This window comes from Pongo pygmaeus, chromosome 7 (genome assembly GCF_028885625.2).
Source record: "Pongo pygmaeus isolate AG05252 chromosome 7, NHGRI_mPonPyg2-v2.0_pri, whole genome shotgun sequence".
Lineage (NCBI taxonomy): Eukaryota > Metazoa > Chordata > Mammalia > Primates > Hominidae > Pongo > Pongo pygmaeus.
This window is the reverse complement of record NC_072380.2, coordinates 23,165,959-23,179,908: the sequence shown is the minus strand read 5'-3', so window position 1 is coordinate 23,179,908 and position 13,950 is coordinate 23,165,959. Positions and strand designations below refer to the sequence as shown.

The 13,950-nt window shown below is 43.4% G+C and overlaps 1 long non-coding RNA gene across 1 annotated transcript; it reads right to left on the bottom strand.

The window, feature by feature from the left end:
• Positions 1-4,046: 4,046 nt before the first annotated feature.
• On the bottom strand, positions 4,047-12,223 carry LOC129042348 (uncharacterized). Its single transcript, XR_008504109.2, has 3 exons — positions 12,020-12,223; positions 6,291-6,431; positions 4,047-5,502 (listed from the first exon to the last, which is right to left on the bottom strand). It is a non-coding gene; the product is annotated as an uncharacterized LOC129042348 (long non-coding RNA).
• Between the last annotated feature and the right edge of the window lie 1,727 nt (positions 12,224-13,950).

Genomic DNA, 13,950 nt, shown 5'->3' with positions numbered 1-13,950 from the left:
TTTTTTCTTTTCTTCTGTACAGAGTATTTATGCTAAATCTTTATGCAGAAATCTAACGATTGCAGAGAGATCAGGTTCCTGAAACAGCCAATCCATACTCCAGTATGTAGTGCTAGAACTCTGATTCAGGAACCACCAGAAAACAGAGGGTCCAGCTAGTCCCACATTAGCAAACATTTGCCATCAATCACATTCCTCATCCACTCTTTTTCTTTCTGACCATGACCCTTCCCTGAGCGCACATGGAGCCCATGGTAAACAGCTTCTGAAATGGCCCCAGTGATCCTCTCTCCTGGTATTCATGGCTGGGATATAATAAGGAACATCTATTTTTTTTTCTCTGCTCCTGGCTCTGGGAACAGAGCTTTAAAATATTGAAGTTTCTTGAGTAATTGTGGTGAGAGGGGCTTTATTTTTTATTCATAAAATGATTTCCAGCATTCCTGAGTTGATACTGATGAGGTGGCTCTTGCAGGAGAGGGGCTGGTTGCCAGTGGAACCAACCACGTGATCAGAGCACTGCCAACTTTCAACACTACCACACCCCTCAGCTCAGAGCAGGGAGATGCCTGAGGACTAACCACCTGAGATTAATGATTGACACCTTCATGCTACGGAATGAAGCTTCCATAAACACCACAAAGTTCAGAGAAAGGGAATAATCAGTGGCTTACTGGGGTTGGACAGATGAGAGTAACTCAGAACAATGAAGGGGAACACTACACTTTCTATATCAAAAATAATGTCCATGTACTTTACACGATGATATGCTACAAATCTAATCATTTAATAAAACCTCCCTAAGAAATTAGAGATAGTCTTATTTTATACAGCTATATGCTACAAATCTAATCATTTAATAAAAATCTCCCTAAGAAATTAGAGTTCTCTTATTTTATGTTGGTCAAAGGACTTTCTAAGTTTATGACCATAAAAAAAATAAGTGTACCTATAGATTCAACTACTTAAAATTTAAAACTTCTGTACATTAAAATCTAAGACAAAAAGAAGAGGCAAATTAAAAAGACTAGAAATTTGTTATTAGTATTTGGGAAGCATGCAGTCTGTCTTCCCAGACAATACACAAATCCTAAAAAATTCAGCTTGAACAAAGAAATTCAAACAACACATCAATACACGGGACACAATTCAATAAGCAGAGAATTGCATATCGAGGTCAATTAATTATTTCCTAGTTAGCAAAAGTGAAAATCAAAGAGCAGTGATGTCAAATCTAAAGTGATGCACTGTTGGTAGGAATCACAGCTGTGTGTGTGTGTGTGTGTGTGTGTGTGTGTGTGATATTCTACTTCTTCTAGGAAGCCACCTAATGAAGGTGATTAGAAATTTGGCCAAAGATGTATTCACAAATATTCACAACTTCTTTGCCCTCAGCATAATGGTGATTGAGGTTTTGGGGATAGGGGCTGGTATTTGGGTGGAGCATGACACTGGACTCTCACCTTTGCCCATCTCAAGAACACAGGCCATCCTCTCCATCTTTGGAGTGGGACTCACAGAATTTTATTGACCGTATGTTTTGGGGGCTCAGGGTAGAGGCCAAATGTCAGGAAAAAGGGCACAGAGTTGAAGAACAAGGGTCGCCTGTAATGAAGGGTCACACACGTAGAGCCCTACCTAGTGTTGACTTGGAGGAAAAGGGAAGAAAAAAAGGGAGAATTGAGCAGGAGGAAAAGCATGGTCAACAATAAGAGGAGGAAAGATGAGACTGGAGGATTGTGGAGGATTCAAACCATAGCTCACAGCCCATGACTCCAAGTGAGGCTGAGGAGCTCATGGGCAGGGCAGGAGGGAAGCAGTGGGGAGCACAGAGCAGCCCCATCTCTCCTCTAGGGGAGGTGGACAGTGGGGGGCATGCCTGGGCCTCCCAGGAGCTGTGGATGAGAGGGAGAGCGGGTCCTCCAGGGCAAGGGGAGTGGGAAATGGGTCTCCCAGGTGCTTCCAGGTCTGAGCAACCTGGGCCCACTGATGAGGATGCAGGAAGGGTTGAAGGAGAAAAAGTGAAGGTCTGCCCAGGGCTGGAGGAAGCCACAGGAGAGGGACCATGGGACTCCCCCAGAACCAGGACTTCCCCAGCAACCAGGGCCAGTTCAACACTCAGGGACCTACTGCCTCTTCCCTGACAGCTCCATCAGAGCTGGACTGCAGCACTCAGAAGCCCCAGGTGCAGCCAGAGAACCCCAGGGGAGGCTGTGGGTGAGCCAAGCCAGTGCTGGTGTCCCTGTCCCCACAGGGAGAGGAAGAAGGAGGTGCTGAATTCCAGTCCCCAAGACTCTGTCACTTTAAATTCCAGGGAGTCCAAGGCAGGAAACAACCCCCCACCTTCATCAAGCCTGCAGGAAGAGAAGGCAGGGAGGTGTGAGTCACAGCAAGAACACAGCCTGTGTTACTCAGAGCTGTTTCAAGGAAGAATGGGAGGACAGGGGCAAAAAGAAAAACAAACAAAACCTCTACACATCTTAAGTAAGTTCCCATAGTTAATTTGGTCATTAAATCATACATACCTCAGGATTTTACCCCTAATTACCATCTTCTTATGCTTGATGTTAACAACACACTCTTCAAAGACAGGATCATCTACTGCTTTCTCTAGTGTGAGAAAAGACAAGCAAGGGAAGGTGTGCTTTTGTGAAGCAGTTCCTGCCCTCCGTGCACACCACAGAGGCTCTCTGGCCTGTTCTTTTCTCCTATCTTCAAATTAGCAGATTCCTTCTTCTGCCTGATCAAATCTGCTGTGGAATCCCTCTGCTGTGTTGTTTACTTCAGCTACTTTATTTTTTTTAGCCCCAGGATTTCCACTGGGGACCTTTTAATAATTCTTATCTCTTTATGGATATTCTCTATATGTGCATACAGGTATGTATAGATATCTATAGATGCATCGATGTTTCCCCAAAGGAAAGGTGTAGGTGCTGCTCTGGGTTTCCCTAGAATATTTCCCTCCAGCTCCTGCCCATGGACTCCTCAGCCTCATCCTGGAAGCCACGGGCTGCGAGCTACTGTTTTAATCCTCCGCAATCTTCTAGAACACACATACACACACACACACACTCACACACACACACACACATCCTTTAAATATCTGAGCATATTTAAGATTGTTGATTTAAAGCATTTGCCCAAAAAGTCCAATGTCTGAACTTCCCCAGGTATCTGTCAATTTCTTCTTTCCCTGTACATGGACCATATTTTCTTGGTATGCTTTTATGGGTTGAATGTGTCCCCCTAAAGCATATTTTGAAGCCCTACACTCTGATACCTGTGAATGTGATCTTATTTAGAAATGGGTTCTTTGCAGATATAATTACTTAAGAAGAGGTCATATTGGATAAGTTTGGGCCCTAAACCCAGTAGCTGGTGTCTTTATGAAATTGGAAAACTTCCCTTGTCCCACTCACAGGGCGTGATCTTTTCACACTTGCTGTTTTTCAAGTATCTTTAACTTAAATAGTCAATATGCTAAAATAGCATATTTTAACCCCCTCATTTCCCTCATCTGGAACTTCCCGAGAAGTTTCATGTATTAAAAGTTGAGTTGATGGCTGTGGAGAGAAGAATGAGGTTAGTAACTGAGTGGCAAGAGACCTATAAAGGAAAACAGGAACATAAATTGCAAGAGACCAGACATAAGTCTAACTATATTGCCCCATATCTTATTGAATAAGTCTCTTAGTCATGAGAAGAGTTTTATCCAGTTAGGCAGTTGTATCTCATTTTAGGAGGTGATTTTTTTTTAAAGTTTTATAATCACTTTATTTTATTTTATTTATTTATTTATTATTATTACACTTTAAGTTTTAGGGTACATGTGCACAATGTGCAGGTTAGTTACATATGTATATGTGTGCCATGCTGGTGCGCTGCACCCACTAACTCGTCATCTAGCATTAGGTATATCTCCCAATGCTATCCCTCCCCCCTCCCTCCACCCCACAACAGTCCCCGAAGTGTGATGTTCCCCTTCCTGTGTCCATGTGTTCTCATTGTTCAATTCCCACCTATGAGTGAGAATATGCGGTGTTTGGTTTTTTGTTCTTGCGATGGTTTACTGAGAATGATGATTTCCAATTTCATCCATGTCCCTACAAAGGACGTGAACTCATCATTTTTTATGGCTGCATAGTATTCCATGGTGTATATGTGCCACATTTTCTTAATCCCGTCTATCATTGTTGGACACTTGGGTTGGTTCCAAGTCTTTGCTATTGTGAATAATGCCACAATAAACATACGTGTGCATGTGTCTTTATAGCAGCATGATTTATAATCCTTTGGGTATATACCCAGTAATGGGATGGCTGGGTCAAATGGTATTTCTAGTTCTAGATGCCTGAGGAATCACCACACTGACTTCCACAATGGTTGAACTAGTTTACAGTCCCACCAACAGTGTAAAAGTGTTCCTGTTTCTCCACATCCTCTCCAGCACCTGTTGTTTCCTGACTTTTTAATGATTGCCATTCTAACTGGTGTGAGATGGTATCTCATTGTGGTTTTGATTTGCATTTCTCTGATGGCCAGTGATGGTGAGCATTTTTTCATGTGTTTTTTGGCTGCATAAATGTCTTCTTTTGAGAAGTGTCTGTTCGTGTCCTTTGCCCACTTTTTGATGGGGTTGTTTGTTTTCTTCTTGTAAATTTGTTTGAGTTCATTGCAGATTCTGGATATTAACCTTTTGTCAGATGAGTAGGTTGTGAAAATTTTCTCCCATTTTGTAGGCTGCCTGTTCACTCTGATGGTAGTTTCTTTTGCTGTGCAGAAGCTCTTGAGTTTAATTAGATCCCATTTGTCAATTTTGGCTTTTGTTGCCATTGCTTTTGGTGTTTTAGACATGAAGTCCTTGCCCATGCCTATGTCCTGAATGGTAATGCCTAGGTTTTCTTCTAGGGTTTTTATGGTTTTAGGTCTAACATTTAAGTCTTTAATCCATCTTGAATTGATTTTTGTATAAGGTGTAAGGAAGGGATCCAGTTTCAGCTTTCTACATATGGCTAGCCAGTTTTCCCAGCACCATTTATTAAATAGGGAATCCTTTCCCTATTGCTTGTTTTTCTCAGGTTTGTCAAAGATCAGATAGTTGTAGATATGCAGCATTATTTCTGAGGGCTCTGTTCTGTTCCATTGATCTATATCTCTGTTTTGGTACCAGTACCATGCTGTTTTGATTACTGTAGCCTTGTAGTATAGTTTGAAGTCAGGTAGTGTGATGCCTCCAGCTTTGTTCTTTTGGCTTAGGATTGACTTGGCAATGTGGGCTCTTTTTTGGTTCCATATGAACTTTAAAGTAGTTTTTTCCAATTCTGTGAAGAAAGTCATTGGTAGCTTGATGGGGATGGCATTGAATCTATAAATTACCTTGGGCAGTATGGCCATTTTCACGATATTGATTCTTCCTACCAGGAGGTGATGTTACAGGTGGTCTTTCACCTAGGTTAGGCCTCTATATGGTGTGGTCAGTCAGGTATTTAATAAGAGGCATTTCTATGGAAACAAAAGAAAAGTAAAGGTTAATGGTTGGAGCAAATGATACAAGCCCAGTTTTTAGCCCAGAGGACAGTCAGTTGAGATTTCTAGATGTTGGGCTTGAAGCATCTTTAGATGGAGGAATGACAAAAAGTAGTAGTAATTTTGATGAATTTCCTGGTATGTAGTTTATATTAGTTGTTGTGGTGAACTTTCTGAGCAACCCATAGAGACACAGGCATGAAAATTGTCCATAGGTGGTAAGCTATTCTTGTTACTGAAACACCAGAGTTTTGGCCTAGGTCCTGCTGCTTGATGCACAGATGGCCAATCACTGAGACAACAAGTATTCCCAGGGAAAATTAAAGGATTATATAGCAGAGAAGAAATGTAACCAAATGCTGGAAAACAGGAATTAGAGAGGGGCAAGGAAAGTAAACGTGTGTGAGAAAACAGGAACTAGAGAGGGGTAAAGAAGGTAACCATGTGCAGGAAAACAGGAATTAGAGAGCAGGTAAGGAAGAGAGGCTGGTCAACAGGAAGCATGTGGTTGGTTAGGCAATTATGGTGATGAGGGGCCTGGCATCTCTCACTGTTCAGATGCAGTGATCTCAGGAAGTTTCAGCTCCTTGATACTGTCTGGGAAGCTTGATGGTGGGTTTCCTGATAAAGGAACTCAGTTAAGACAAACATAACTTTCTCAAGTTTTAACACCGGGAGGATAAATCTCTATGTTTTTTCAAAGAAACCATAAACATCAGCTCTATGGGACAATTGGGCTGGTTTCAGTCCTCCTTTCTACTTACCAACTCCCCAATCCTGGAGAACCTGGCCCTGAATTTTTCAGGATGCTTCATGCTGAGAAGGGCGTTGTGGGCAGCTCCATGCCATGGGTGACCTCGTGGCCAGCCAGGAATCACAGGTTAATCTAATCCTACGGTTTTCTTCTGAAACACAGATTTATAAATGTTACTATTCTTTTCAAATAGCTATGCTGTCTGTGTTAATTTCTTTATTATTTTCAGGGTGTTCCTGTTTCCTATTCTATAGTTTTCCTCTCCTGATTATTGCCTTTCTTATACTTATTCTGGGTTTATATTGCTCTTCTTTCTCCAGCTTTTAAGTGGAAGCCTGGATCATTGTTTTCTGTCTTTTTTTCTTTACTAATATAAGCACTCATACTCTCTATGTCCCGTAGTTACATCCTATCAATTTTGATATTTTGCATTATCATTTAGTTTGAAATATTTCTGATTTCCATAAGGTTTCTTCTCTGGCCCATGGTTGTTTAAATTGCAATATGATAGTCTTTTCTATATCTCTTATTCTTACTGATATCTAATTCAATTCCTCTGCAACCTAAAGAATATATTCTGTACAATTTCAATTCTTTTGAATTTATCAAGACTGTTTTTAAGGCCCAGAATAGGGTCTACCTTAGTGAACATACTATATGCACTCAAAATGAATGAACATTCTATAGTTGTTCAGTGTAGTACTCTATAAATGTTTATTAGCTCAAGGTGGTTGATAATTTTTTCAGATTGTCTATGACTTCATTGATTTTTTTTTACTGGTTCTATCAGTTGTTCAGCAAGGGATGTTAAAAATCTCTAGCTATGATCGTGCATTTGTCCATTTCTCTCACTAATTCTGTCCGTTTCTGCTGCAAATCTTTGAAGCTCTGTTATTAGGTACACACATATTTTTAATACATTTTTAAACTTTATTTTAGGTTCAGGGCTACGTGTCCAAGTTTATTATATAGGTAAACTTGTGTCATGGGGGTTTGTTGTACAGATTATTTCATCACCCAGGTACTAAGCCTAGTACCTAATAGTTATTTTTTCTGATCCTCTCCCTCCTCCCACTTTCTACCCTTAAGTAGGCCCCAGTGTCTGTTGTTCCCTTCTTTGCATCCATATTAGATACACACTTTTTTTTAGTATTATGTCATTCTGATGAATTGATCCTCTTATCATTATACATCCCTCCTTATCTTTGCTAATATGCCCTATCTTGAATCTACTTTCTTTGACATGAAGAAAGCCACACTAGCTTTCTCATGCTTTACAGTTGTGTTTTATATCTCTTCCCATCTTTTACTTTCAATCTATCTGAAGCTTTATATTTAAGGTGCATATATTTTACATAGTTTATAATTTCTGCTTGCTTTTTTTTCCAGTTGGGGAAACTTCCTTTTAATTGGTTTGTTTATTCTGGTTACATTTATTGTTGTGGTCAAATTTGGAAAATACAATCTCTTACAATTTATTCCTTTCTCCTTTGTTTTTAAAGGATGTTTTCACTGGGTGTGAATAATGGGTCAACAGGTTTCTTTCACCATTTCACACATCCTGAGCCTCCATTGTTTTGGGTCAGCTGTCATTCATATCTTTGTTCCCTGTGAATGCACAAAATTTGCTCTGTATGATTGACTATGATGTGTCCAGGTAGGGTTTTCTTTACATTTATTTTTCTGAGGGGTTTATAAGCTTTTTGAATCGTTAAGTTGATGTTTTTTCACTACATTTGAAAATAAATCAACCATTTTTTTCCTCATCTTTTCCAGCCATTTCTTCTTGGTCCCTGGTTCCATGTGTGGTGCGTGATATTGTACCACAGGTCACTGAGACTCACTTCCTTGTTTTCTTTCAGTCCCATTTTCCCATGTACTTCAGATGGAATGGTTTCTATTGATCTCTTTTCAAGTTCACTCATTCTTCTATAATGTTCAATCTCTCTCTTTCTTTTTTTTTTTTTTGAAACAGAGTGTTTGCTCTTGTTGCCCAGGCTGGAGTGCAGTGGCATGATCTCGGCTCACTGCAACCTCCGCCTCCTGGGTTCAGGCAATTTGGCCTCAGGCTCCCAAGTAGCTGGGATTACAGGCATCTGCCACCACACCTAGCTAATTTTTTGTATTTTTAGTAGAGACAGGGTTTCACTATGTTGGCCAGGCTGGTCTTGGACTCCTGACCTCAGGTGATCCACCCGCCTCGGCCTCCCAAAGTGCTTGGATTACAGGCGTGAGCCACCGCACCCAGCCCTGTTCAATCTCTCTTAAGAAAATCCACATAAATTTTTCATTTCAGAGAGTGGAATTTTCAGTTCTAAAATTTCCATTTGGTTCTTGTTTTATAGTTATCATATGTATGCTGAAATGGCTTATCTTCCACTCATGTCAAAAATCTTTTCTGTAGACCCAGCATATATTTTACAGCTCCCTAAGAGATTCTATTATGAATCAGCATTAAAAACCACTGTGAAGGCACAAACTCTACCTAGAAGAATGAGGTTTTTTTTGTTTTTGTTTTTGTTTTCTTGAGACAGGATCTCACTGTGTTGCCCAGGCTGGAGTGTAGTGGCACAATCATGGTTCATTGCAGCCTCGACCTCCTGGGCTCAAGAGATCCTCCCACCTCACCCTCCTGAGTAGCTAGGACTACAGGCACAGGCCACCACGCCTAGCTAATTTTTGTAGGAACAATGTTTTGTTGTATTGCCCAGGCTGGTCTCGAACTCCTGAACTCAAGCAATCCACCTGCCTCGGCCTCCCAAAGTGCTGGGATTACAGGCATGAACTACCATGTCCAGCCAGGAATGAGTTACCTAATGAGGAGTAACAATAACAGAAAATGTTTATTACCTCCTGCATACAATGATTTTACAAGTATTTAGTGAGAATTGATTTTGTACCAGGCAAAATGTATGGCAAGATTAAAATATGCAGTACCTGCTCTAAGGGACTTCCCACATTAGTAGGGACATAGTAAAACAATTATAATAAAATGCGCTATTTTTCATAATGCTCTCTCTCCCCCTACTCCACTCCAATTATTGCTATTTCTTACTAAGGCTGTTGCTTTGTATATTATGTGTTCTGTAACCCTTATGAAATGAATGCTCTTGTAAATACATTTTCTAAATGGTTATCTGCTATATTTTGTGCACATTCATCCACATATACATGTTTTAAATTACTATTGTTATAACTTACAGTTCTTAAGTATACAATCATACTGAATATTGTGATTTTTTTTTTCTTCTCTCTTTCAGGAGACCTGTCTCTGTTTTTGTTCTATGTCTTGTTGCATAGGTTAGAACTCTCAGGACGAGGAAGGGTGTTTAGAGAAGGCAGGCATTTTGATCTTCATTTGATTTCACTGGGAAAACCTAGGCCTTTCACCATTAATTGGCTCTTGTTTTCTTACAGAAATTCTTATCATTGTGAAGTGTCCTCCTATTCCGTTCTAAGAGCCAGAACAGGTGTCTAATTATCCTAAATGCCTTTTCAGCCTCCATTGAGACTATATGATGTTTGCTTATTGATACTGTTGGTATGGTACCTTATTTTTGAACACATTTACATTCTTGGAATACGCTTTTACTTGAGATTTTCCTAAGTACCTTCAGATATATGAAAGTCATTAGTCTCCTAAAAGCCAGTGAGGAAGTAGCTGTCTCTTGTCCAGGTGGTGGAAATTGCCTAAAAGGGGCAGAAAAGGATTTTTCTGGGGGTGGTGGGAATCTTCTGTGTCTTGATTGCATAATGGTTACATGTGAGTACACAGTTGTCATAGATGAAATGAAACACTTAAAAAGTGAACAGTTGAGGCCGGGTGCAGTGGTTCACGTCTGTAATTCCAGTACTGTGGGAGGCTGAGGTGGGCAGACCGCTTGAGCTCAGGAGTTCGAAACCAGCCTGGGCAACATGGGGAAATCCCATATCTACCAAAAATACTAAAATTAGCCAGGCGTCGTAGTGTGCACCTAGTCCCAGCTACTCAGGAGGCTGAGGTGGGAGGATCACTTGAGCCCAGGAGACCAAGGTTGCAGTGAGTTGAGATTGCACCACTGCACTCTATCCTGAGCGACACAGTGAGACCCTGTTTTTCTTTTTTCTTTTAAAGTGAACAGTTTACTGCATGTAACTTATGCCTCAGTGAGCAAACAGGGACAGAGAATCAGTAAACTCTACAGGATGGGAGGTTTATCTTCATTTCTATGGAGGGGAGGTGTCCTGTGCCAGGTCCCACAGCTGGCTGCTTCTCAGGGTCAGTGTTGGAATCCAGGACTCCTGACTCTGACTAAGGAGATTCTCCATTGTCTTACACAGACACCTAAAAGCTGAAGGGTCTCAGATGAAAAGGATGAATGAGTATCAGTGAATGTCATCTGTTTCTTTTCATGTTCTTTAAATGAGGCTATACGAAACACAGACTCGAATTCTGGGCCCTCTCTGTCTCTGAGGAAGGTGGTGTGCAGTGCATTGCACACACATCTCATTTAATCTCTTCTAAAAAGAAAATAATACCAGGACTCCAAAACCACTAAGCCAAAGGGAAAAGTCAAGCAGGGAACTGTGTCAAGCAAACCTGCCTCCCACTTTACTTCTAAATAAGATAGCTACAAGGATAGAAAATCTACATAGCTCCCTCCCAATTTGCCCACAAGGAAATTATTTGTGGGCCTCAAGATCCTTACCTTAAAACAGTTATGCTGAGTTTCACCCTGGCAATGTACATTGATAGCTGATCTTCACAGGTGTGGGACAGAAAGTCATCCCTCTGCTCACCTGAGACTGCATATCTGCTTCCTCCGCCCTATTGTTTATGTAAAAATGCAGATTCACTGAGCCAAAGGCATAAGTGACTATTCCTCTACCTCTACCCTCTTAAATATATGTTGTGTATTCAATGAAAGGCTGATCGAAGACCCAAAAGAATGCAACCTTTTGTCTCTTATCTACCTATGACCTGGAAGCCTCCACTTCCAGTTGTCCCGCCCTTCTGCACCAAGTCAATGTACATCTTATACATATTGATGAATGTCTCATGTCACCCTAAAATATACAAAAGGAAGCTGATGCCAATCACCTTGGGCACATGTTGTCAGGATGGCTTAAGGCTGTGTCATGGCCGCTTGCTTAACCTTGGCAAAATAAACTTTCTAACTTGATTGAGACCTGTCTCAGATATTTTAGGTTCATACCCTCATAGGCCCCAGATCTGGGCAGGGTTGCTCTGTCTTCGGGTTTGCTTCTTGCTCAGGGTCTGTTTGCCCCCACCGACCTCTGTTCCAGCCTCAGGGAACGAGGCTGAGCTGGGTGTAAACAGAGGTCCCCTGCCCCAAGCCCTGTGCTTTCCACAGATGCAGAAGTGGCCCCCCTGGGACCTGCTCCCATGACAAGCGCAGCCCAGGCAGCCTCCTCCCTCCTCTGAGCTCCCGCTGCAGCCGCTCTCTCTCCCTCCCTCGGGCTCTCACCCATTTTGCTTTCTGCCTCTGTAGGGTTCATCCATACTCCCCGGGTGGGTTCTCAGCCCTCTCTGAGGGCAGATTCTCTGGTGACCTTGACTCCTGGCAGCGCCTTGGGTGCCAGGGAGGCCAGGCAGTGTGGGCGGGATCTCTGTGGACTGGAGGTGGGTGGGCGATAGAGCAGTAGGTTCGCCCACGCAGGGGGCTCTCCAGGTTCCCCCACTGGGTTCTGGGCCTGTTGTGGGACCCTCTGCCCTTTCTGAGCAGACTCCCAACTCACCTGGCTGTCTCCATGGCTTTCTCCATGCAGCTCAGAGGCTATTCTTTGATAACTCCTGGAACCTGATCATCAGGAGAAAGCAAACGGTGGGAGGACAAGCGGCTCTCACCCTGGGGGAAGCCATGTGGTCCAAGCCCAGGCCCTTCCAGGACTGGCTGCCTCCCCTCCACGTCCTTCAGGGCGGCTGGCTGGGAAGCCGCGCGTGTGCTGCCCTCTACAGGCTGCTCAGCCTCCCTGCAGCTCAGCCCAGCCCAGCCCAGGGCTCCAAGTGAGGCCCAGAATCCCATTGGCAGGGCGGGGGCAAGCCCCAGAGCAGCCCCACCCCCGCTCTGAGGAAGGTGGATAGCATGGGGGCACGCCTGGGCCTCTTGGGAGCTGTGGGCGAGAGGGAGAGGGGTTCTCCAGGGTAAGGGGAGCGGGATATGGGCCTCTCACGTGACTGCAGGGCTGAGCAACCTGGGTACACTTATGGGGATGCACGGAAGGCCAGGGCAGAGAAAGTGAAGGTCGGCCCAGGGCTGGAGGAAGCCGCAGGAAAGTGTCCACGGGACTCCCCCAGCGACCAGGGCCAGCTGCCTCTCAGGGACCCACTGACTCTCCCCCGACAGCTATCAGAGCAGGATGCAGGAACCTGGCTGCCCAGAGAACCCTCCTGAGAGGTTGTGGGTGAGCCAGGCCAGCACTGGTGTCCCTGTCCCCAGACGGAGGGGCAGGCAGAAGAGAGAGGGGGGAAGGAAGTATGAATTCCAGTCCCCAGGAACCTGGCACTTTAAACTCCGGGGACTCGGATGGAGGAAACACCCCCAGCAGGCCAAGCCTGAAGGCAGGGAGGGGAGGAAGGAAGGAAGGAGTCCTAGAAGGAGCACAGCCTGGCCTCCTGTCACTCAGAGCTGATTCACAGGAGGAGGGGAGAACAGGGAGAAAACAAAAAACACACCTATTTTAATATAAGATTTCATATTTATTTTGGTCAAAATTCATAAACATATGAGCATTTTATGTATAATGTGCCTCCTTGTATTGTTTGATATTACAACATAGTCTTCAAACAGGGTCTATAGGGCAGAAACATCAAAGGACTCTAACCACGAGTGACACACTGTCTTAAGTGGCTGTCGTGTGTCATGTGCTGTTTGGCCTGGGGATAAAGCAAATCCCATACAAACCAAACAACTCCAGAAAACCCCAACAATTTCATGTTGTCAGGAAGCTTACTTTAAAAGAATAAGCTTAACAAACACTGATAAGGCTGACACTTTAGATGCATCTTCAAGGAAGGCCTCTACGGAAGGTACAAGGGAGCTCGGGCTGGACTGGCTCCCTCCGGGCTTTGAGGCCAAGTGTCCTGCACAGAAGGCCCTACAAAAGCAAAGACCAGGAGGCAGCAGCACCCTGTGTCTTCCAGACGTGCAGGGGACAACGCATGGGATGCCAGTGGAAGTGGGAGAGGACGGAAGTGCGAAGACCAGAAAGGCCACCCCCTCCTAAATCTTCACGGACACAACACTCTGAATGTGCCTAAATCTTCAGGTAATTCTAACTTTGTCCCAGCCAAACCAGTCCTGGAACAAGACAACACACAATGCCTTGAGATGGAAAAGACCAAAATCCCTTGAACGACTACATCCATAATTTGTCCTACCACTACTGGACTACTATGGAGAAGAGTTTGCTGGAAAGAGACTAAAATGATTACTGAAGTTTTTAAATAAAATATTAGAGCGTGACACAAGGACAAAGCCTTAATGTGTCAGCCATTCTAGGTCCTGTTTTCACAGTGTTTAAGAATTGATATTTCTGAGATGAGTCAGATGCTGCAGCTCAGGAATCTTTACTGTAAAATGCAGCTCAGGGGCTCAGGGTCACAGACCACAAGAAGCGAGAGGAGCCCATCCACTCCTGAGTCAGCAACCATTTCACACCATTCCCAA